At 35.0% G+C, this 26,492-nt stretch overlaps 1 pseudogene; it reads left to right on the top strand.

Annotated features, from left to right (window-relative positions):
• Positions 1-14,052, top strand: part of LOC113175992 (transcription factor Sp3 pseudogene) — a 59,401-nt pseudogene extending 45,349 nt beyond the window's left edge.
• The last annotated feature ends 12,440 nt before the right edge of the window (positions 14,053-26,492 follow it).

Genomic DNA, 26,492 nt, shown 5'->3' with positions numbered 1-26,492 from the left:
CATGGATGGCACATGGGTAAGAGGTGGACATCATCCTGGTAGCTTCAGAGAACAGTAAACTCTTCCACAAGTCCTACATCAACAGAGGAAATAAGAGTTTTGACAAACTGGGATACCAAAAAAACAAGTTTTAAGAGACCAGGGAATCAAGGTCTATGTCCACGTAAACTATAAATCTCAAAACACTCCACAAAAAACAACCAAAGCCTTATCATTTATGCATAGCATTAAAACAAATTTGCGTCTTCATGCTTATAGAATGGACAACTTCAAATATCTTACAAATGATTATGAAGCCAAAAGAAGACATTCTCATTACAAGTTAACATTTGTCCAGAGGGCAAGCATTACAAAAGAACGTTTTCCTATGAACCCTACAATATAAGGAAGGAACGTGGTTCTGCACCACAACCTAATGCAGGCTGGGAAGCCCAATGCCCTTCCCTAGATGAGAGATTTCCTTAGTGAAAATCTTAAATCCCATTTTAGGTGCTTAACATATAAGTGACAGTCACTTTCATAACTTTAAATAAAAACTGTTTGTACCACTTACTAGTAAAAAGCTAGAATTTTATAAAAGCAATTTGTTTCCTAGAGGACTTTTAATTTTCAACTTACTGACTTATATCAAGATTACAGATTGTATTCAAGTATACAGAGAATTTTTCTGTAAAATAAAATAGTATTAAAGAAATGCTTCATATATGTTGCTAGCAACATATTTACTACAATTTATTTTCTTTCTCTCCAGTGATTTTTTTTTACAAAGATATAATCCACTGGAAAGTAATAGTTTATAAGCTAAGGGCACTAAGGATCTTTTGAAACTCCCATGTGACCATGGTTTTGAAAATTTGATAATCACAGCTTTCCAATACAGTTCACCATGAATTCCATACTCTCAAAGATACAGGAGAAGTGCACAGTTGAAAACAAAATATAATTTTGTCATTAAAACTTTTGTAAACTTGGTTAGATTGAGTAATTTAAGGAACTTCCTTTTAGCACCTTAGGGAATTCTTTTCACTGTCTCAGCCTAAACCCTAAGCCCAATCCTGTTTCTCTCTGGTTAGAAAATGATCATAACACCTGAGCATGCTCTATGCATGGTTTCTCCAGAAATTGTCCTACCCAGTGCCATGACTTTGTATACCTGCTCTGTGTCAAATATTCCTACATACAGATCTCTATGCCTGGCCTTACCACCAAGCTCCAAAAATTTATATATACAACTGATTACATTTCCTTCTGAATGTTTAATACATTCCTCAAATGAAACATACTCAAGTGAAAAATATTGACGTACACCTCCATACAGACACACATTCTCACACACACCACATCCAGTCTTTCCCTAGTCATTTTCATTTCACATAGTTCACCCAATTCATGACACCAAAAACCTAGTAAGATTCTGTAATTTCAGTCTCACTGCCTCTCCTTGAGTTGTGTCCCTACCCTCCCATGCCCACACATGCACACATGCACACACACACACACACACACACACACACACACACACACACACACATATACACCCTAAGTTCTTGCAATTTTGGCTCCGAATAATAACCAGACCTATTTCCTTCCCTCCCCATTGATGCCACCCTGGTCTAACCCACTTTTCATTTTTCCTAGGATTCCTACAGTAGCCTCCTTGCTAACTTTACAGCTTCCATTTTTGAGCACCTCTACACATTCATGCACATGTACACACACACACACACACACACACACACACACACACACATGGAGTTAATTCTCTGTATATCAACTAAAGACATCTTTCCAAAAGGCAAATACAGTCACGTCATCCTCCACTTAATATCCTCCAGTCACTTACACCTCCCTGATAAAAACAGTCCTTTACTTACAAGGAGCCTGCCAACGCCTATGATCCAGCAATCTGATCTTCTCTGTCTTCAGCCACCCTGGTCGTCTTTAATAACATCTATTTCATTCCTGCCTAGGACTTTTCACAGTTATACTGCCTGCAATTCTTTGCCCCAAAATTTTAAAAAGACTAGTTCCTTCCTATCATCCATAACTTGGTGTGAATGTCACATCCTCATTGTGTTCTTCCCTACCTACTGTGTGTGAATTGTTCTCCCAATCTCCCTCAGTGACACATCATTCTGTCATGGTGTTTCACTTGACTGGCATAAATATAAACATTATCACTTCTGGAAGATATTTGAATAGGTTATGAGAGTAAATAACATTGTCTTCACCAATGTGGGTGGACATCCAATCCATTGAGGGCCTGAGTAGAACAAAAAAGCTGAGGAAGGACAGAATTGACCTTCTCTGTTTGAGCTGGACATTCATCCTTTTTTTGGGTGCCTCTAGCTTTTGATCCAGGACTTACCCTATCATCTTTAATTATATGAATCAACTTCCATAATAAATATATTTTGTTGTGTGTGTGTTGCATATGCTTGTGTGTATGTGTGTGTGTGTGTGTTATTTGTTCTGTTTCTCTGAAGAAACCTGACAATTTATGAAAAGCCAGCCTCTACCTCAGAGCAAAGCTTGTCCAAGGAAGGGGGCGTGACCCTTGTCCTTGGAAAGACCCACAGAGCACTCCTAGGCACATACCCACCCTGCTGAGTTGTTTATCTACAAATAACAGGAGAGATCTGCTGCACTAGGTGTCCCTGACTCAGTCAGGCTAGGTGAGGACCCATAGCAAACTCCCTGGCAACCACCAATCAGCATGAGACAGGGAAATACCTGGGATGCCAGATGACCTTCCCAGTAGTTTATGGTGGTTGATAATATGTTGGGAAACCATGTAGTTCAGCACGTACTCCCCTTTTGGCTTAAGCCATCCCCCTCTTGTACTAGGCAATCAGCCTTACCCAACTTCAACTTGTTCCCGCCAGTGAATGTGCTAATCATGTTTTAGAGTTGTTTTATGATTTTCCCACGATGTGTGATGATTTGCTAAGAGAGGCTATGATGTATGTGAAGTTCCTTTCAACAGTTGAAAAGGTAAAACTACTATCGATCCACTCATAATTCAAAACATTTTTTGAAATACTTCATTTTAGCTTAGGTATTTATATAAATATTTAGCTCTCACACTGTAATTAATACACACTTCTTTGAATTAAAAACTTAAACATTTTAAATAATTTACATTTAATATTACACTTATGAAGTCATTTTAAATGGGCTAAATTGTTGAAAGAGGCACCATATGTCAGATTTAGTATCTGATTTATTTTCTCCTACTTGATATTATATTTTTTTAAAACTCTTATTTATAAATATAAGAATAAAAGTAATAACCTGCTTTTTAACTGCTAGATGCTAAGTTTGAGAACTCTAGAATTTGCCCAAGAGGCTGTACGTGCATAGTAAACTAGCAAATTTTTAGCAACCAGTTCTATACAATAGAAAAAAAACCCTGAGTTATACGGTTTGCTCATTTCCATGGTATAAAGATTCCCACCATGACATATTTCAGTCTGCCAATGTGATACCAAACAGCTTACAAAAATTTCTGAAAACTTTACAATTGATTCTTGCAAGTCAAGAAAAGATGGTTCTAGCATGCCACTATCTATACAGCACACAACTTTTTAGCTACCAGTAATGGAAATTTTTATCTTTTTAGCTACCAAGGAGCCAGGTAACTCATATCTACTGGATGTTCTTTTACTTCGAGGAGGTGGGGGGGACAGCAAAATAGTACTCATGCTATGATATTTTCACTGAAGGTGAATAATTATGTTTCTTATTTCACTAATGCTTTATTTTTCAACATGTATAAGAGGAACAACCTATCTTTTTTGAATGCCTGCTTTGTGTTGGGCATCTAATTTTGTATTCATTAACTCCATTAATTTTCACTGCAACTCTGGGATCTCAAATAATTCATGGTTCCCATAATTAACTATCTGCATCTAACTCTTAAACTTCTTTTATTCTTGCAGAAAACTTTTTAACAATTGCTGTTGATATTTTCAGTTACATTAAATTAAATAGTAGATTCATTCATTTTAGTCATCTTTTCTTCAGACTTTGGCTTACCTTTTCTTTTCCACTGGGGGGGGGGGGAGTAGCTTTAAATTTATAAAGTTGCCCAAAAGTTCAGCAATCAAATAACTTTTTTTTGCCAAAATGTAATTTTCATCCTCTCATCCACCCATCAATTTGGTTCATAGTGAAAAGTACAGAAGGCAGACTGAGGTTGCTATCAGTGTATTCAGAGTTTCTGATGCATTCTTTTCCTTAATAAATTTGGCCCATCTGTACACATGCCTGGACAGTTTTATTAAACTCCTCTTACTGAAAATTTTTTATCTACAAAGCACTTTACAAAATAACCTTTCTTCAGAAGTTTCATGATAAATATAGCAAACACAGCCAAATTTTAAAAATAAGCCAAACTATTATTATCCTTGCTTTTATCCAACCAACTGAGCCTGAGTCTCTCAATCAGCGTTGAAAGTATGCCTTTTCAACACACTAGAATAGGTGGTACTTTGTAAGGGAACATTTTTTTTTAGTTTGGCTGCCTGGTTTTGATCCAAAATAGATTCAGCCATTTCTATCACACAGTGATTCCTATCACAGGAGAGATACCTTTTAAGGTGATACTAAAACTGACTATAGGATTTTAAAAATACCTTTATTCCACTATTTGGACTTTCTTTGATATTCTTTCTGGCCAAGATATTCCTCTTTTTCTAAGATTTTCCTTCCAAATTTTTTTGTGATTTGCAAATGTCACTGAAAATGTCATAGACCCATATATTTGATACATTTTTACAAATGTAATGTAGATACATAGATTGGGCTCATCTGTGTTTCTGTGATGATAATTTCATACTTGAATTTTAAAATATACTCCCCTTTATCTGAAATTTTTATTCTGCTGTTACGGGTGGCTGGTTGCTAACACACTTACCACTTTAGAGCTAATTCTGAGGACTTTGAGGAATGATGCCAGGTCTGTTTCACCCTTGCTGATCTCCTGCTGCCACGAATTTATTCTCATTATCTGTTTTATTTTTAATAACTTTTCAAGTATACTCTGAAGTGTTTCCTTTTCATCCCCAAATGTTACTACAAACTGAAAATTTTTTTTAAATTATACTTTAAGGAAGTGAACAAAGGTTGCTTTAAAAACCACAACACATACACACACACACACACACACACACACACACACAAACTCAGTCACAAATAAAGAATTTAGGCTACAACTATATCAAACAAAAAAACATTATAGGATGAAGAGGACCTTTGGCATAATCATACATGTTTAACATAACATACATATTTGGGTGCCATTGCAGCAAGAAGTTGAACTAATCTGTAGAAAATAATTTTTTCAGTGTAAAATCAAAAGTTTACTCCATCAGCCAGAATGCATGGCTCAGGTTGTCTGGGCTCCACTGCAGGGTATGTACTAGGTTGCCAGTCATGGCACCCATCTTGTAATTTCTCACTTTTGCTCCTCTGTCCTTATTTGTCTCTCTAGGCCATCAAAGCAACCAGCAACCAGATTGGTCCAAAAGGAGTTTGCTGTTTGGCTTATAATAAAGCCAGTTTTAAAATGTTTACACATGTGTAAATTACACCTAGATTATTTGATACTATCCAGTACTATCCAAGGAAGAAACAAGTGGAAATATTTTTTATTAGGACCAGGGCCTACCATTTCAATCCTTCAGAAAAGTTACCAGAATAGTACAATAATCATGAATATGCCCTTCATTATTTGTTTTCAAACTCTTTTTTAATACTGCCATCCTAAGAAGAATTTTAACATAACTATTTCCTAATTGCCAATCCCCATCCAGTGAAATTTTATGACTGTGGATATACTGTATATCTGCTTGTGTACTCTATACATACCTATATTTTATATGTCTCTCAAGAATGATTATCCACTTCTCTTAAAGGAAACACTGGCCCAGATGAGAATCCATGACCTAGATACACCAGTTAACATTTTTACAGTTATTTTCATATATATATGAAAATAACTTCCATATATATATATATATATATATATATATATAAAAGAATTCCAGTATTTTCTCATATACATACACATATAGTACATATTTATACATATATGTGTATATATACATGTACATCTATATACATATATATGTATGTATGGAAAAATGTTAAGTGGTATAAGTAGGTCATGTATAGACACACACACACATATATATATATATATATATATACACACATGCAATATGCAATTTTACATTAATTAAATTTACCTTTATAATACATTTAACTTATATACCTTTATAATACATTTAAATATATACCTTTATAATACATTTAACATTTTTTCCAAGAAAAATTGAGACTGAAAAGAAGTATCACATTCACCTTAAAGCTTCTGAGCCTGCAGAAAACCTTCCAAAGTTAAAGATCCACCCTTGTTCCATTAGACCCAACTCTACATAGTCCAATTTTAAGCAGTGTCCATGATGAATCCTTCAGTATAAATGGGATGCAAATTATACATCTGTATAATTGAATAATTAAAACTAATGTGCAAAATCTGCAACAAATGTTTAGTTTTACATTGGTATGTCTGAGCACAGTATTTCTGACCAAATTAGTCAGCATAACCTGCTTATAATCAGTAAGTTATCTTAGGTCTAAAAAGCTTGAGTATTTTTCCTAGTAATTAGGGTAAGTTACATGGTCTTCCTAGATGTCAAACTCAATCTGGAGTTAATAGAGTCACTCACCAAAGTCTTACCATGGCTAGTTATGGTGAAAATCTCCTCAGGGCTCACAGTGGAGCCCTAATCCTCTTCTAAGGATTTATTTGAGCTTTTTAAAGGTGATAAGGAGTTTATGGTATTCAACTTGACAAGATCTTAAGTAGTTTCTTCTAAAATTCATTTTAAAAACAAATTTGTTTCATATAGTTAGATATGTGCATTAGATATTTGTCCAAAGAAATAGTTCTATGATAAAAATGTTTAAATTTGCTGTCATTTATTGAAAGCTATCCTCTCTTTTCTAATAATTGTGGATAGGAATATATTAAATTGCATGTCCCCAAAAGAAAGGTTATGTATTTCATACAAGAACAAAATTATGACAGGAAATTAAACATAATGCTCCCCCAGTTCTGAAGCTCAAAAACAGTCCACTTAAAGTGATAGAGATGAAGGTAGCTAACCCACCTACTTCTAGGAGCAAAGCATGCATTTGTTTGTTAAAGCTGAGGGAGAGAAAGGGGCTGATAACAGCACATAAATCTCCTTGATTCTAATAGATTTGGCAGCATAAACTTACGAATCACAAGAAAGGTAACACAATGTTTCTCCCACCACCACCCAATCCTTGATTTCACTTTTCAGTTTGACTGATCCGCAGGCAACCTTGGTCAGAAAATGCTAAATGAAAAGTTCTAGAAACAAACAATTCTTAAGGTTTTTTAAAATTTTTTTTTAGTTATACATGGACACAATATCTTTATTTTGTGTATTCATTTTTATGTGGTGCTGAGAATCAAACCCAGTGCCTCACATATGCATGGCAGGCACTCTGCCACTGAGCCACAATCCCAGCCCAATTTTTAAGTTTTAAATAAGATTTTTCATAGTATATTGTTGTAGTCACTCTATTTTAATGTTATTCATTATTGTTTATCTTTCACTGTGACTAGTTTATAAATTAAAATTAATTATAGGTTGTATGCTTAGTAAACAGCATAGCATATGTAGTTTCAGTACTATCTGTGGTGGTTTCAAACATCCACTAGGAGTCTTGGAACATATTCCCTGCATATAAAGGTGACTACTATATATGTCTTGTAATATATTAATTAATGCTAGTGGTTTGGGGTCATGCACAAGGTTCTGGGTTCAATCCCCAGCATGACAATTAGTAAATAAATAAAAATATGCTAAATCTCATTCATAACAAGATATGAATACATTAAAACCAAAATAAGTGTTGTTGTTTTCATATGAGTTGTTCTCCAAAAGCTCACTTTAATGCAGGAATATTCAGAGATGAGATAATTAGATTATTAGAGCTAGAATCTAATCTGTCCATCCTAGTTTGAATGGCTAGGTTGTAACTATAGACAGGTGAGAAGGCATGGTTGGAGAGAAAATAAAGCACACCATACATAGTTTCAATACTATCTGTGGTTTCAAACATCCGCTGGGAGGTAGGTCACTGGGGAACATGTCCTGCAAGTGTACATCTGCCTTGCAATTCCTTCTCCCAGGTGCTCTCACTCTCCTTCTTGCCCCTTCTTCATTCCAGACCCAATCATCAGCTGAATAGCTTTTCTCCTCTGGGCCCTTCCCTCAATTATGTGCTGCCTCATCTTGGGCCCAGAGCAATAGAGTCTGCAGTCTAAGAACTGAAACCTCCAAAGCAGTGAACCCTAAACAAACCTTTCCTCCTCCAAGTTGTTCTTGTCAAGCATTTTGGTCACAGTGACAGAAAAGCAGACTGAAACAATGAGATACATTTTTTTTTCTCAAACAGAAAATAGCCAAAAGTTTGAGAACAAATAAAACACTATGTTAGTATATGTATGTGTTAATAGGCATGCTTACATCTTTCTAATTAGGGATGTAAATCAGTGTTCCCTCTGTGTAGGAGAGTTTGGCAACAAGAACCAAAAACATTTAAAGCATATTTTAGTATCAGGAAATTATCATACAGATATATTTGCACATGTCCACAGAAACATATACTAGCCTATCCAAAAATGTTATAATAGCAAAACTGGTTATAAAGTTCATTAATAAGGTACTACCTAAATTATAATTTTTGAAATGAAATAATATTAGTAACTAAAAATAAAATGCCGCTCTGCATGTACAATTGTGATTCTGCAAGATACAGAGTTTTTAAAAATAGTGAAATTCTGAAAAGAATGTTTAATCAGTGTAAAAAAATGTGAATTATAATCATATTACATAAAATTAATATAGAATATTTCTAAAATGAAATGATGGCCTTTCAGGGGGAGAACTCAAAGACAAGTACATGGAAGAAAGGCTTAATTTTCACTGTACTCTCTATTGAATTTTATATCATGTGAGTATAGTGTATTTAAAAAATAGAGTGTGTTTATGAATAAACAGAAGACAGTATATCAAAAATAAAATATTTGATGGTCATGTGAGTCAGCCTTCAAAAAATAATCAAGCTCAGAGACTAGTAAACTTTTTCTCCAGGTCCAAATAAGATAGAATTTAATTTTGTGGGCAATAGATGTCTGTCATAACTACTTAATTCTCCCAAAGTAGCATAAAAGCAGCCATAGAAAATGCAAAAGCTAATGAGTTTGACTGTGTGCCCATACAACTTTATAATAGGCACTGGGCTGCATTTAACCCAGAGGCCATAGTTGGCTGACCCCTGATGTCACTGTTATTTTCATAGATGATTTTTTCCCTCCTATACAAGTCTATAACAACTAGTTAGTGAAATATGAGAGACAGTTGTTCAAATTTCAAAAATATAAATAACCCCCAGGTACAAATTACGTGTCAAACACAAAAAATTGTTCTGAATCACATAATTTTGTTCAAAGAATTTGTAGATGTCATGTATTTAAATGTTGAGTAAACTTAGTAGAGGAGAAAGCAACAATAAAATCTTAGTCCTTTTATTGCAGCACAGATTATAATTTAAGAACTTTGTTGAAAGCTAATTGCACTAGGCCAATAAAAATATTACATCTCAAAATAGTAAATATTGACAAATAAAACCAGAAGAATTTATGAAACTATAAAATATATCCACTCTCACCACAAACCCTAATGCAGTATATTGAACAGATAATAAAATTTTGAGTAGATAATAAAAAGGCAATGGTTTACCTTTAATAAATTGTAAACTACAACTACTTCAAGTGAGAAATTTTTATCAGCATTAAACTCAGTGTTCTTGCTTATTAGTAGGTTTTGCTTAGTCATGATATCAGTGATTTTTATTTCCTTGTACACTGAAACCATTGTCAAGGTTTTCTATGCATCTCAATTGACAAGAGAAATATTGTTTACTTTGATTTGCTTTCTTTGCAAGTTTGCAGTGTGCATTGAAGCAGGTTATCAGCATCCAAGGCTATCTGTGGGCCACATGAAAATACTTAAGACTTAACTTAAGCTTAGTAATTCTCATGTTAGAGAAAAATGTCAGATGGCAAGCAGAATGTATTCAAATATTAATAGAAATTTGGGGAAATATACACTGTTTTTAGGGACCAATTTAGTAAGAAGATAAGGTTGCTTCCAGAATTTTATATCAATAGACATACCTGAAATAGACAGTTTGAACAGCAGTGATGAGAAAAGTTTAACAAGGCAGTGTCAGGTGACTTTAAATAACTAAAGTACCATCTTGTCAAATACCTTGATGGACAAAGTGATAGCAAGAAACCAGCCAGGTTAAAGCAGGTTCAACCATACTATTAAAAAAAATGGTTTCTAAAAAATTCTCTATCATTGCAGTGGCCCCAAATACTTTCATTTGCAGCATCTTCACTTGGCCAATGAAAGATGACAGGTAAAAGCTATGGCAGAGACAGATGCCATTTCACTCTGAATCAGACTTTAGGCAGCATATTTCAGTTTTCATCTCTGTTTCTGAAATTGGTGGTGAGGATCATGATACCTTTCTTTGACTACACCATTTCATCATTCGAATCTCATTTAATACAACCACAGTGTTTCACGAGGAAGCAGCAAGATCATCAACACTGTGTACAAATTTGTGTTTCCTTACAGTCAAGAGTTTTCTCAATACTTTTGGACTGAATGTGCATGGAATCAGAAAATGACATATCTTAAATTCTGAAAAACACACTCATAAGCTTCTGTGAGATTTGCCAAGTTATGTCTGTCAAGTAACCTACCTCAGAGCCCCAGCAGGACTTCAAGGACCTCATATCTATAATTTGAAAACATATCAGCTGTATTGATCTGTATATCCTTTCAGTAATAAAGGGGTGAAAACCAAGTCTTCTCCTCAGGCTGAGCTTAAAATTCCAAAAAGTTTAATTCTTCCAAAAAGTAGAAAACTGCATCAAAATATCAGCATATATTTAATAATGCATCTTCTATAGTAAAAAAAAGCAGTGCAGAAAACAGATCAACAACCTTACAGAAAACACTTAAAACATATATGTTGTATATATTTATGCATATATTATATTTAATAAATATATTTTTTCTAAAATGATACATTTTAACAGCTCTCATACTAATAAAATATTACCAAATATATAAAGGCCATAAGACTATTTAAAGACTATTAAAAAAGAAACATAAACATTTTAAAATGCAAATTAAAATAATGAGATGTTATTTTCCAACGATCTGATTGGCAAAGATTAAAGACATTGGAAAAGTGTCCAATGCTGGCTCCAGGGTAATGAAATATATGTTCTTTATTGTGATATAAAATGATATTAACCTCCTATTTAAAAATATATCAACAGTATCAAAATTTTAAAAGGCTATACCATACCATGAAATGTATAATAAAGAAAAGCATATACTAAAGAAAAAGTGAGCAATTATTCAAAAGTATTCATTATATAGCAGGCTTACTCTTACATCAGGGAATAATGGGTCCTCTAAGTATTTAATATTTGTAATATTAACCAAATTCTTATTACAAGCCCATAATAGAACTAAAAAATGTATGGTGCATTTTATAGAGGATTAGAGAGTTTATAAACTTTTCCAAGTTATCCAGACAATGAATGTCATAACCACTCAAATCCCCAGGTCTATCTGATAAAAAAAAATGTATTGGCTAATCACACATAGGACACTTAGCCATCACTGCTAGCTCTACTGGCCACTACTTGAAGAAAATGCTGCCCATAGTGCCTGGTGACACTCGCCTATAGTCCTAGCTACTTGGGAAACTCAAGTAGGAGGATTCAGGTTTGAGATCATCTGAACAATTTCAAAAAATTAAGGCTTGAGACCGTGTCTCAATGGTAGAATAACCAGTATTGCAAAATAAAACAAGACGGGAATATAGTGGGGTAGTTCACTGGCAGATGAGAAAAAAAAGAACCAGCTAGTGTAGCCCAGGCCCCTGCCACAGCCCTTAGAGTGACAGGTAATTTGGCTTCTGTAAAATTGGGAGGAACACCAAACAGATGGAAGTTTATACCAAACACACTATAATTAAAAGATGAAGTTATAAATCTAGTATAGATTCCAAGTGCTGCTACTTACAGTGAATATTATGTCCTTCCTCTTCAGATTTTGCCAAAACAACAAATATTTTCAGTTGCACCAGGATCAGATTTATCAAAAGGCACAGTGTACAGGGTTCAACATGAAGTAACACAACAGATTCAGTCAACAGACAGAAATTTCAGAATAATTTTACAGGCTCTTCAGATAATGGAGTATAAGTCAAGAAAGCAGTCAAATTCAGATCATTCGTGGCTCTAATCAAACCTTACTTGCCCTGGGAATACCTCCTGTTAATATCCAGAATCTCACAGTGGAATGGTCAAGTTCAGGTTTGAGGAGTTGCAACTGCTGGTTCATCTTTTTGTATCAAACTCAAGTACTTGCTAATGTGTCTCTTGGTCTGCAGGAACCATTACCATGGTACTCATCAATAGGGTTGATCTAAACTCTTGGGACTACTGGTCAATTCTTAGTGACTGCAGTGATTAATTGCTAATGGAAACTTGATAAACACAGGAGAAGCTATGGATACTTTACACATTCAGAAAAGATTAACGCTGGTTTCTCCTGATATTAATGAAACTAAGACTGATAGAGATTTATTTGTGCCAATATATTCCTCATCACAGTTGCCTATTACAATAAATAGTATAGGTACATTTCAACAAGACACAAATAGCTTCACTACTTCTAGTGGAAAAGTCCATTCTTCAGATCTTTAGGGAAATTTTATCCAGTTATCTGTTTCTGAAGAAACATAAGACAAAATATGCAGGTTTCTGCAGCACAGCCTATTATATACCATCTACAGCTTCGAGTCTCAGCAGCCAACCAATCATGCTCAAATTATACAAAGATTTATACCACAGACAAGCCATGGTGTGCAAGCTAGTGGTCAAAATATAACAGGCTTTGCAAAATTTTTACCTGAGACTGAATCCTGAAGCCTTTTTAATACAGGCACAGATAGTGATTCCTGGACAGATAATTTGGCAAACATGCTAAGTACAAAGGGTCCAGAACTTGCAGAATTTGCAAATACAGAATATTACTGCCAAAAATAATAATGTCGATGTCTGTTCAAACACTTGGGCTAGGTCGAGTCACAGCAGGTGGAGCTTTGACTTCAATCCTGGTTAGTCTAAGCACTACTCAGTTGCCAAATACACAGTCATAATAAACCATAGATTCCACCAGAATCCAGCTACATCCAGAGAGAATGCTGACATTCCTGCAATAGTAGGCTCAAGGAAGAACCTAATCCTGAAGAGTGACAACCTCACTGAACACCAATAACCTAATACACTTAAGAGAGCAGGTAAAGAAGGGACCAACAACATCAAGAAGGAAAAAATATTTCTGAGGGTAGCTTGCACCTATCCCAACTGTAAAGAAGGTGATGGGAGAGGGACCAATGCTGGGAAAAAGAAGCAACATATCTGTCATGTACCAGGATATGGCAAAGTCTACGGGAAAACCTCACATCTGAAGGCACATGTGCATTGGCATTCTGGAGAGCGCCCTTTTATGTGTAACTAAATATTCCGTGGTCAAAGATTTACTCAAAGTGATGAATTACAAAGGCACAGAGAACACATGAGAAGAATTTTGTTTGTCCAGCATGTTTCAAATGCCTTATGAGAAGTGACCACTTGCCAAGTATATTAAAGTACATCAAAATAAAAATGTTATTTATTCCAGCAGTACAGTGTTAGCATCTGTGGAAGCTGAACAATGTTTGGATTACTGCAGAAAAAAAACAACACTTAACTTTGCAAACATTCAACAAGGTTCTGTTTTGGAGATAGAAACTGTTAATACCACCACTAGCAATCAAGATATCCTTACCAACACTGAAATACCCTTATAGCTGGGTCACAAAAAGAGGCAATGGAGTAAATATTAGGCAATACTTATCCGTCATGATTATTTTTATAGAGTCGTGAAAAGAATGTTATTCCTAAGTTCTTAGACACCTTTTTATTCATGTGCAAAAAAATTTGGATCAATGATAATGGTTTTACATAACACTGAAATGCTTTACTTTGTATGATACTCTACAGTGTGTTAAAAATGGTAAAGCTGCCTTCCACTAAAAATTAAAAACAAAAGAAAATTCACTGAATGAAATGAAAGTAAGATTTCTTCCTTAGTTTTCTTCACAGCTTCAGGTACAATTCTGGCTGTCTTCTTATATCCGGATCCCAAATCCTAATTCAACCCTTCAACCCTGGTTAGTCTAAGCTCTAGTCAGTTGTCAAATCTATAATAAATTCTGCCAGAATCCAGCACAAATCACAAGTGAAGATACCAATAAAATGAAATCTATCTTCACATACTCTGCCCATTCTCAAATTGGCACTCCCAGAAGACGCTCCACTTTTTACCTATACTAAAGCTGAATGTTTATATAAGTAGAAATACAACCTTGAGAAAGTTCTGAAAAGCTTTGGCAGAAATTAAAAACAATGATTCATTGTCTTCTACTACATTAGTTAGATCAAATTGTTTTTCAGTGAGTAAGGTAAATGTCAACCTAACAATTTCCCTCATAAAGAAAAAAAGAAGATGAGCTGGGAGAAAGAGGCAAGTGAGATATGAAAAAGGGGGAAAACTATAAAAACAAAAAACAAATGCTTTTGGCTTCCTTTCATAGAGTCTTACAGAACAAAAAGACAGTGAAATGAAAACAATGGGTCATGTCTCTCAAATCCACTAACCACAGTGTCAGAACACTTCCCTTGACCTATCATCACGTGACAGAGGAGACCTGGACACAGGAAAACTGGTCCTCAGACAGATGAAGCTCTGCAGGCACCAACTGACATGCAATCCTTGAAACAGCTAATTACTGGAGACTTAAATGTTAAAGTTGTAATTATAGCTAGCATTAATTAAGAGTATCCCTTACTCACTTCTCTCACGAGTGTACGTTGGATTGCTGATAACGCACTAGGCTTTGTTCTGAGTGCTGCATGAGAACACTGCCCTCGGAGAGCTCTTGCATGACAGGGGAAGGAGTGCAACAATTAAAAATGGGTCAACATAGATCATGTCAAGTGATGTGAATATGTCACGAATCCTCCAGCAGTGTCAGTGAAAGAACGTCAAGGTGAAGTTGTTCCATGGTATGTACGGTGGGTGATCAAGAGTGCCACAGACAAAGTAGCATTGGAAGGGAAACTCACTCAATACTGACCAATTCCTGTCCAGACACACTTACTCACTTCAATGTGAGTCAGTTCAACTACTATTGGACTAACTCCAGCCCTTAGAGCTCTATGCACCCCTTCCTTAAGCCTCCCCCTTTCTAGAGATTTCTGACTCTCTGTTGAGATGAAGCTCTCTTGGTCATCCAGTTCAATAAACTTAATGCACTTGATGAGCAAGTTTCCTTGGTGGTCTCTGTAGAGGTACTCTGACAATTGAGAGTTTTCAGCATATGAAGATGGTATGGAAAACAAGAAGACTGGATGAGATCACCCAAAGATCAATAAAGAAAAAGACATTATGAGGCCTGCGGCATTCTAGCATTTAGAAGTCCATTTCAAAGATGAGCAAAACCAGCAAAAGATCTGGAAATGAATTTGTCAGGGAGGTTGAAGGAGATGCAAGAAAGTATGCCCCAGAAGGTAAAGAGTTTTTTATCATTATTCTTAAAAGGAATGTCTATAAGAATATGCTAAGGATAAACTCAAATACAAATGGGTGGATGAACTGAGCGCACAAAAATTACAATCAGATATCAATAAGAAGCACAAAATAAGTAAATATTGAAAGAGATGAGCCAAATACCTCTGACCCATGGACCCTGACACACAGAAAGGGTCTGAAAAAATTATCCATATACTTAATTCCAAATAAAGTGGTAAAATGTCACAGCAAATAGAAATGTCTCTTACATCGGAAGAATTTGAGCCTATGGTTCTCAATGTTCTCTTCTTTCTCTCTTGATTAGCCATGTTCTCAACTTCTACACATTCCTCCTATTTTTCTGCTCTAGTCACTTTTTTTCAGTCTTCCTTCTGCTCAGCATGATCTAGTTTCATTCATTTTGTGAATCTATCAATAATAGTTTTAAATTTAAAATAGGGAGGCACAAAGCAAAAGCACAAATATCAAACCAAAGGGAAATTTTTAAACCACTGAAGATCTCATCATGAATACACAGAAATTGTCCAGCATAAATCTTTTTTGCCATGTAGGGATAATAGAGATGACAATCATACCATGTTACAATTGGCAGGGAGTTTGCAGATTGTCTTGTTCTAAGACATCTGTGCCATTTCAGAAATGAAGAAATGAATGACAGAGAAATTAACCAATTTGCTGATAATCATTGAGCCAATTGGTAACAGATCCAAAATAAGCCTGACTCTCAGCCTAATGCTTTTTTCTCTAAACTGGGATCTTATCATAAATATTAACTTCAAACAAAATAGGTAATAACACACCATTTTCCCAGACCTTGCAAATAACATTACTTTCCTGATATAAACAAAAAATGCATGCTGAATTATTTCTCTCTGCTTAATGTTTTGCCATGAATATTTTCATCATAGTCTTAGGATCAATTTCTATCTATTCAAAGGGCAGAAACATCTCACACCTATTTCAGTATTTCCAAAGCGTGAAAGGGATGATGAGTAAAGGTATGTAATTGTTTGAAAATCCAAGCAAAAAAAAAATCAAGAAATGAAACTAACAAATTGTTATCTACTTATTAGCAAAATGTTTGAATTCAATGGGTTGTATTCCTTAATTCATTTTTCAATCACTGAGTCAGGTTTTTGGTTGTTGTTTTTGTTTATGTGTTTTGCTTTGTTTTTGTTCCCAAACCTGAATGATGTTTTTCAGGTATAACTCCAGGTTAAACTTACATGAAAATCAGAATAAATTTTATCTTACAGAACATTGGAATACATTTGTTTTTAATTAGTCTTTTTATAGTGGAACAAGATCTCTTCTTCTCGTCATGAACTGTTTCTCTTTTCTGAGTATCCATTTTTGATATGTCTTTGGATCTATCATTTTTTTCTGAATTTCCAAACCTTAGGAATCTTCATAAAAGATTACTGTTATATTACTTTTTATCAAATCCAATTATTTTCCTATTTTATATTTATAAAGTCATAAAAGAATATCAGGCCTAATTCAAATGTGAAATTAATTAATATGATCATATCATTTATACACTAGATTATACTGAAGAGGACATAAAGCAATTTTTAAAATGCCATATGTTACACAAATACTTTTAAAATAAGTAGCATAGAGCTAAGGATGCAGTTCAGTGGTAGAGAGCTTGTCTACCATGCACCAGGCCTCAGGATCAATCTCCAGCATTGGGAAAAAAAAAAAAAAAAGCAAAACAAAAGGAAAAAAGATTTTTACAAAAAAAAATACTTAAGATGGAGCCAACAATAAAGTACATGTAGCAAAATTAATGTAGGCACATATGTAGCTCTGAGATTTCTCTATCAGACAAAGAAAAGAGAGAGTGGTGAGGGAGATCAGCAAAGTAGAATAAGCAGATCACGGAAAGGGAAGAGAAGAGGGAAACGGAAGGTACTTGAGAAGGCGAATAAGCAAATTATGTGCAAGTGCAAATATGGCATAATGAATCCCTCTATTATGTACAATTCTAATGTATCAATAAAAATTTTAAAAATACATTTGTAAAAGTTATTCAACAAACAACAAATGAATAATTCTAAGCTAATTTAGTTATAAGAGAGATGTTCCTCAAAAGAGAACAAAAGTCAACCTCGATTAGAAACCTTGATTGGTATATTTTTCTAACATCCTCTATACCAGAATAAATGAGGCAATAATTATAAAAACTTGGCACAATATCCTTAAGACATAATAATTTCAATTTTCACTAAGGTTATTCTTTCCCGAAAGCATCGGAAAAACTCCTGTAAATTTAAGGGATCAGAAAATGTAGCTTCTATGTGTCCTTCTTAAAAATTTATCTGAAGATGCACACAAGTAGACTTCAAAGAAAATTATAATGTCAGTTCTCGTGTTAATGAGTGGTGAATAAAAGAACTGGCTAGGCTCATTAAAAGCAATCACTATAATGCTAAAGTTTAAAAAAATCATCCTAAATAAGTAAACATAAATGAAATTTAAATTTTTCAAAGGTGGAGAAGATACATAATAAATGTAAGAAACCACAAACTGCAATTTTGTTAACAAAATCCAGACAATTGGTGAAGGAACAAATGATAGAAAACAAAATAGAAGGAACTAAAATTCCTCATTCTTATATTGATTAAATCAGAAGATAATCCATACTCTTGACTTCAATAATTTGTGAAAATTAAGTGACAAAGCACTGAATGACATAAAGGTAAGTGTAATAAAATGGCAAAATTTCTGGTACTATGAACAGCTGCTGGACTTAAGTGAGAATCAGAGCCAGACAGAGCTCTTATGATGGTTGGAGCTGCAGAGTACTAAGCATTGTTCCTGGAAGAACTTCAGTAGCAACAATAGTTTAAAAGAAAAGAAAAAAAAAAGATTAAAATGGGCAAAAGATTTGAATAGAACTTTCCTCAAAGAAGATATAGGAATGGCTAATAAGTACATGAAAAGATGCCCAATATCATTAACCATTAGGAAAATGCAAATCAAAACTACAATGAGATGTTCCCTTGTCCCCATTAAGATGGCTACAGTCATAAAAACAGAAAATAAGTTTTTGACAAGAATATCAGGAAACTGAAATTTTTGTGCTACTATTGGTGGGAATGTGAAATGTTATAAAGTAATTAGAAATCAGTATAGCTGCTCCTCAAAATATTAACAATAGAACTACCATATGATCTAGTGATCCTACTTCTGGGAAGATTCTCAGAAGAATTGAAAGCAGGGTCTTTTCAATTACCAGTCAAGAAGAGATAGTTGTACATCTGTGTTCATAGCCCCTTTATTCACAATAGCTAAAATGTGAAAGCAACAGATGAATGGATAAGCAAAATGTAGTGTATACATCCAATGGAATATTATTCAGCCTTCAAAAGCAGGAAAATTCTGATACATGCTGCAATATGGATGGATCATGGGGACATACTAAATGGAATAAGTAGTCCCAAAGAGACAAATACTACGTGATTCTAGTTATGTGGTACTTAGTCAAATTTAGAGAGACATAAACAAAATGGTTTTTTTCATGGACTCGGGGAGAGGAAAATGGGGAATTATTATTTAAGGAATACAGAGTTTCAGTTTTGCAAGATGAATAGTTCTGGAGATGGATAATAGAGATGGTTGCACAATAACATAAATGTACTTATCATTGCTGAATGGTACACATTTAAATGGTTAAGATGATTAAAAAGAGAGAGAAATAAATATGAATAGGAACATTGTTCACAATGTCCATACAAAGAAAAGACACTCCACAGTTTCATACCTGTTTATAGTACAAAGATCGGACAGAAACTTCCTTCATGGGTTACCCAAAGAAATTCTGTGTAATATATGAACAATATTCTTAGCCTTCTTATAATAAATAAAAACAAAAACTTCATAGGGCTATTTCCTTTGATCTCCTTTAAGAATGAATTAAAGACTAGATAAGGCATCACGGAGAAGGTGGTGATAGGAAATAAAACACTTTAATTCTTTCCTCTCTTAAACCTCACATATGAATAGTCACAAAAACTGATAAATTCCACTTTGACAATTTCTCTACGTGGCCATTTTTCTAGCTTCTTGCCTTGTTTATTTTGTGGCTTTGCATCTAAAATAGAGCTCCCACACAGGTCTTTCTGATGCATCTTTCTGGTTATGACACTCTGTCCCTCAAAAACCATTTCTTACAGGAAAAGCTAAACATGAAATACATGAGCTTGTTCATGCAATGCCCTTCATGATCTGGCCCTAACTCAGGGGTTGAGACTTCAAATACCAGCAGAGGAGAGGCAGATGCATAAATGTGTGAAGTGGTCTTGGGGTAGAGACCAGAGGACCCATCAAAAGAGTTGTAGCCACTCAAGTCCAACTGATTTTTGCCATGGACCAAGGTTAGCCTGGTGTCTCAAGAGAAACCAGAAGTCTGGATTTTTAGATAAAATCCTTAGGTTTGTAAATGCGGAAAACTAATTCGAAAGAAAACTTGATATTTCTCGAGCCAATGAAAACACATCTTCGAAAAAGATATGGCCTAAGGAGAGTGGCTTGGGATGTGTGTCCCATCTTGCATTCTGTCCTTTCACACTTACAGCTACAACTTCTGCTGTCCTTCCTCTGTGCTGTCCCTGCACTGTTTCTTCTGAGTGCCCAGGTTTAAGGGGAACCTTCAAGGATGATTTCACCTACCAATTCACTAAGCCTTTCCTGAACCCATTGGATGCAACCATTTGTCCTCTGAAGCACCACAAGGTTTTAATCTTTTTTATGGCACTAAATACTGTACTAGTTCAATAATTATTTTCATGAATAATTTTTCTCTCCAATTAAATGACCATGAGTGAACAAGCCATGTTGGATTTGACTTTGAATACTCCACAACAAACTACACAGTCGTTCACCCACTCAATACAGAAATATTTAAGAATTAATTATCACAAGGTTTTTTAATGGAAGAATTAAAATATTGAGGTATACCCACTACAGTATAGACTTTTGTATTTGATACAGGGCTTGGAAGTCATGTGTTAGACAGATGGTTTTCTTTTCCCCTTCACAGTTTATATACATATTTTAGATAGGGAACTTTCTAGCATAACATCAATTTTCTTAGCACTGAGTTCTTTATTTTCCCATGAAATGAAGGTTTGCACTCCCTCAAGCACATCCTTAAAATATCTTGACTCTGCATGTAATGTTTAGATTGTTTTATAAATCAATTTTAGGCCTATGATATATTTGTGCCATTTGTCTGCAAATATAATATTTTCAAATTGGTGTAAGTTGACCTGAATATCTTCCCAAACTGAGAAGTAATATCATTTCAAATTTACCCAGTAACTATTTTAAAGTCCTGAATATTTTCTTAAATTACATTAGCTTATATTGAAATATACTTTTCCAAAGATTCATATGTTTTAATTCAGAGATTAAGAAAACAGATTTTCTAAAAGCCATTCTTGAAACCTGGACTCCCTGGCAGCCCCACACAATGGTGATGTCAATTTTTAATGTTCATTTTTCAACTGCCCACCCCACCTCTTGGGAAATTCAAAGTTTATTTCCAAACTGCAAAAAGCTTAACTATAATTTCTCAACTTTGGAAACAAAAGATGAAAAAAAATGGAAGTTTACAGAATGCTTTAGACATTAGACTCTCCTCCCCCTTGCTAAACAGTAGGTGGGCAGAGTTGCTGAAGGTGCCATAAGAAAGTGGGGATTTGAGCACAAATGAAATATCACAGGAGTTAAGGAGACTTTAGTTGATATTTGAATTTGCGAAGCTGAAGTTCAAACTGGCATTTTCACAATTTAAGCTGCATATTTAAGGAGAAAAAAAAAAGAAGAAGAAGAAAAAGCCAAGTGCTCAAAATTGAAATCCTCCCATGAACATTCGTTCTATTTGAAAAATTAGAGACTTGTCAAAGAACAGCCATAACATTTACAAAAATGTGGGGACAGAGCAAATTAAATGACAAAACGTGTGAGAAGTTTTTTGGTCCTTTCTACTAAGTGGAAGAGACACAGAAATGGGCTGTCATGTACTTTTCAAGTTAAAGACTTGCTTAAAGAGCTTTAACTCTAAATCTGAACTCTGTGTGAAGGAGTTAATAGCAACTGTGATATAACAGGCTAGTACATTCTTTGGAAGTAGATAGCAGTAGCATATATAATCTGCTGATGATTGTATATTCCGAACCCTTTCTATATGTGTTTACACTCTCAGTAGAACTCTGAGTGGCTCTCAGTCCTCATAGGAGTCATCTGCAAAGTCATAAGATAACATGAAGAAATTATAAGTGAAATTTCACAGAAAACATCCATCTATACCCAAATATATAGACATAAATATAGGTATGTATGCAGTGTGTATGGGGTTTTGCCATTTGTTTTTGCAGTGCTGGGGATTGAACCCAGTGTCTAGTGCATGCTTGGCAAGCACTCTACCACTAAGTTACACTGTGAGTCCAAGACATGTGTTCAAACCAGATAAAAAATAAATCAATCCATTTTAAATTGCACACTTAACCAAGAACACCAATAGACTTTTAATTGTCTCCTTCTAAAACCTCTTTCTAATAAATACAAAACATTTATATTTTTTAGAGGTTAAAATGATGCTGGTGTCAAAAAGAAACATAATCAGGTAGCAAATAAAAACAATTTTGTGATGAGTTTCTCCTGTGAAGCAATAAAGAGCCTGTGCAAGGGGAGGCTAAAACCTTGGAAAGAAAATGTCAAGTTGAGAAATGCTTTGACATAAAGATAATGCACAAATAAAGGGAAAGAATACTTGGGGAGAGGAAACAATTGAAAGAAAAACAATTTATGTGTAATATAGAAGCTTCTGTACACATTTAAGGCATAACAGGGCTGGTAAAGGTTTCAGAAAATGATGAAATATTTTGTTGATCTCATAGAGAAAAAAGAAAACCTCAATGAAAAAATCACCATTCAGAATGCCAAATTCAAAGCAGCTCCAAACTTTTATGTTATATGGAACTCTATAAAATTTAAGCCTATAGTGAGGTAGACAGAACAATGCCCCTCCTCTGAAAGATGTCCATATTAATCTCTAGAACCAGTGGATATGTTACCTTAGGTGGAAAAAGGGATTTTGCCAATGTGATTTAATTAAGGACCTTGCAATGGGGTAAATGTTCTGGATTATCTGAGTAGGCTCAATTTAATCACATGGGGCTTTAAAAGCAGAGACCCTTTACCAGCTCAAGGGAGATGTAACCATGGAAGAATGACCAAGGAGATGTATTGCTAGTTTTGAAGGACCTCGGGAGTCAAGGAATTCAGGTGACTTTTAAAGATTGGAAAAAAACAAGGAAATCTATTCCCCCGCGCCCCCCCCCCCGGCCCTAGATAGGAAGACAGTCCTGCAAACACATTGGTCTTAGCCCAAGTAAGACCTATGACTTTCAACCTATAGAACTGTAACCATATAAATTTGTGCTATTTTAAGCCACTATGCTTTGTGCTAATTGGTTATATGTTCTGGAATTTGCTAAGTGTATTAATTTTCTATTCATACAATAAATTCCAGAACATATATTTTTAAAGTGTAATATTTTCAAACTTTGCATTAAAAATAAGCATAAAAATTTTAATAGCTGTCTCAATTACATAATAGAGTAGTGTTTGAAATTGCATATAAAATATGAGATTAAAAAATAAGCTTTTTGAATGCTAACCCACAACAGGGGAAGGTAGGGAGGAGAAGAATAGAAGTTCATTGGATTAGACAAAGAGGAATGAAGGGATGGGAGGAGGAATGGTAAAAGGAACGATAGTAGAATGAATCAGACATAATTTCCTTTCTCGTCTATGAATACACGCTCAACGTAACTCTACATTATGTACAACCACAAGAGTGGGATCCTAACTGGAGTGGATTATACTCCATGTGTGTTAGTCAGGGTTCTCTAGAGGAACAGAATCAACAGGAAGTATAATTATAAAAAGGGGATTTATTAGGTTCACTTACACAACCAGAAGCTGGGTAGTCCACAATGGCCATCTTCAGATTGAAGAGCTGGAAGAACCAGCAGCTGCACAATCAAGAGGCTGAAGCCCCAGAACAAGAGGGATCAAAGGCACTACACTAGTCTGAGACCAAAGACTTCTGGAGAATCACTGACAGAGTCCACTGTGGAAGAACGAAGAAGCAAGAGGCCCATATCCTCTCATGCCACAGAAGCAATCAAGAACCCGTTCAAGAAGAATTGATCTTGCATCAGCTGCTGCTTCCTCATTCTTCCAACTTTTATTCCATCCAAACCTTCATCCTATTGGATGGTGGTGCCCAAGCTTACAAAGGGTCTCCATTTCAGTTGCCAATCATTCATAAACACACCCTCATTGACACCCCCATAAACCTCTTAATCCTTGACATCTCTTAATCCAATCAAGTTGACAATTCAAATTAACCATTACACCATGTATGTATAATATGTCAAAATACACTGTGCTGTCATGTATATCTAAAAAGAATAAATAATAAAAAATTAAATCTAAAAAGTAAGCTGTTGGAAATATTTAAGGAAACATAAACATCTTCAGAAAACTAGCCCAGCTACCTATCTCCTGCTAGATGGAGAGTCTAACAAAAATGTTTTGCCATGAAAATTCTGCTTCAAGTTTTATTTGATAGTTAGATATTAAATTTGCTGGTATGTACACCTACAAAAATCTGCCATGCTGTTCCATTTTATTTAGAATTCAATGCAAACAGTGCCATACCATAGCCCATCAGGTCCTACAGCATCTAACACTCAGGATCACAGATTCTCTTCCTTCCCCACTTCTAATTATGCAACTCTTGTTTCAACCCCACTCTGGGGACTTTGTGCTTAGTTTCTCTGCCTGTAATATATGTAGAAAAGCATTGCATGGAGGTCAGAACAACAGACACAGCACCCAGAGAAACAAGGGCACAAAGCTTCAGAAAGAAGCCTGCAATATCACCAAAACCATTTAGACACCATCTAAAGTTTACAGATCTCAGAAATGCCAACCCAACCTTCTGAATTAACTCTGTATAAGACCTAGAAGAAATATGCCAGGGAAGGAGAGAATGAGTAGTATTATCACCTTTCTGAGACAGGAGCAATGTGGGGCACATTCCATCAGGCCCAGCAAAGACAACTCACTGCAGGATGATGTGATACCTTTCTTTATGCCATACCCTCAATGGTAGTATAAGTTACATCAACAGATTTAATGATATCTTTGAGAAACCATCTGGTATATAACGGTTAGTATCCCAGAGTCGGAAACTAGATACCCGGTTTCCTAATCCCAATTCATCCATTAACTAGCTGCTCCAGGTGGGCAAGTCATATTATTATCTCAGTAAATTGTCAGGAGAGAATGGCCAAGTTACTGCATAGTGTTGTGAGGACTTGCTTAATACACATAAAATACTAAGAGCTGTACTTGGACAATAATAAGCGCTAACTAAATGGTGGTCATGATTTGTTAGAGGCCTCATTGTGGTCAGTCAACCTTTCATTGGGGCATGATCTACTTTTAATTCAGTTTTTGCTAATGTTTGGAAAATGTTCCCCTACATATCTAAATGTATCTATTTTCATCTTTTGAAGCTATTCTATGAAATATAATGAAAATGTCTTTGTTTTCCCCATTAGTTTCTAAATTGCTTGATCAATGACTAGTATTAAACATGCAGACTATAAAATCATTATAATTGCTTAATGTAGTTGATGTTTCTCTCTGGATGTATACTGGATTATCCAAAACCATAGAAAAAATGGAATCTAAAATATCATTAAAAACTTTCTTTATTTATTCTTTTAAGCTTCCCGAAATCTCTTCCTCCTTAGTGGTTAATCTAAGAGGGCACAGATCACTGTACAAAGTGGAAAAAAAAAAAATGCTTATTCTGAAATAATCTGAATTAAAATGAGATTTTACCAATTGACATTAGACCCTAAGTCCAGTAAAAATGTGAATGAGGTAAATGAGTCAGTATGAATACTTTGGCATTTGTCAGTCTTCAAGAATTTGAAATAAATGGATTTTTGGGCCTGGGGATTGGAGAAAGAAGGTGCTCCTTGGAAAAAGACCTCATTGTGCCACCTCAAAAGTTTGAGGGTGCCATTCAACTCTTTTGGTTATGAAATTGGGGAAACTTGAAGACCAACAGATTGGAAATTCCAGTTACCTCTTTGTTCCCAGTTTAAATTAACTAAGGGAAAGAACACACAGATATTCCCCTTGGTACTGGGCACTAAGAAAAGAAAACTATAGAGAAATGGCAGTGTAGCACAATGAACAGAAAAAGATTAGGGAAGAATGTGCTTTTGCACTATCTGGGTTTGGTTTTTCTTTTCATTCCAAGAGTGACCATTATCCAGAAATTTTCATTTTTGTGGGGTATAAATATGTATAATTTGTGTGTAACCAAAGCATCCTCTTGGAAACATAAATGGGAGCATAAATAATGGAGGTAGGTATCCATAGAAGGCAAAGGAATCATAAGCATTGGTTGTTGTATGGATTTTGTTCTAGAAGCTTAAGGAACAAGACAGTGGCCCCACAATTAACTAAAGTACCTAATAGATAGGGTAACCAAAAGAGTCAATTTCTGATATACTAATGATGAGATACAATCTGTCCCAAAACTAAGCCAGGATT

This window comes from Urocitellus parryii, chromosome 2, assembly GCF_045843805.1.
Source record: "Urocitellus parryii isolate mUroPar1 chromosome 2, mUroPar1.hap1, whole genome shotgun sequence".
In the NCBI taxonomy this organism is placed as follows: Eukaryota; Metazoa; Chordata; class Mammalia; order Rodentia; family Sciuridae; genus Urocitellus; species Urocitellus parryii.
This window is presented reverse-complemented; position numbering and strand designations above follow the sequence as displayed.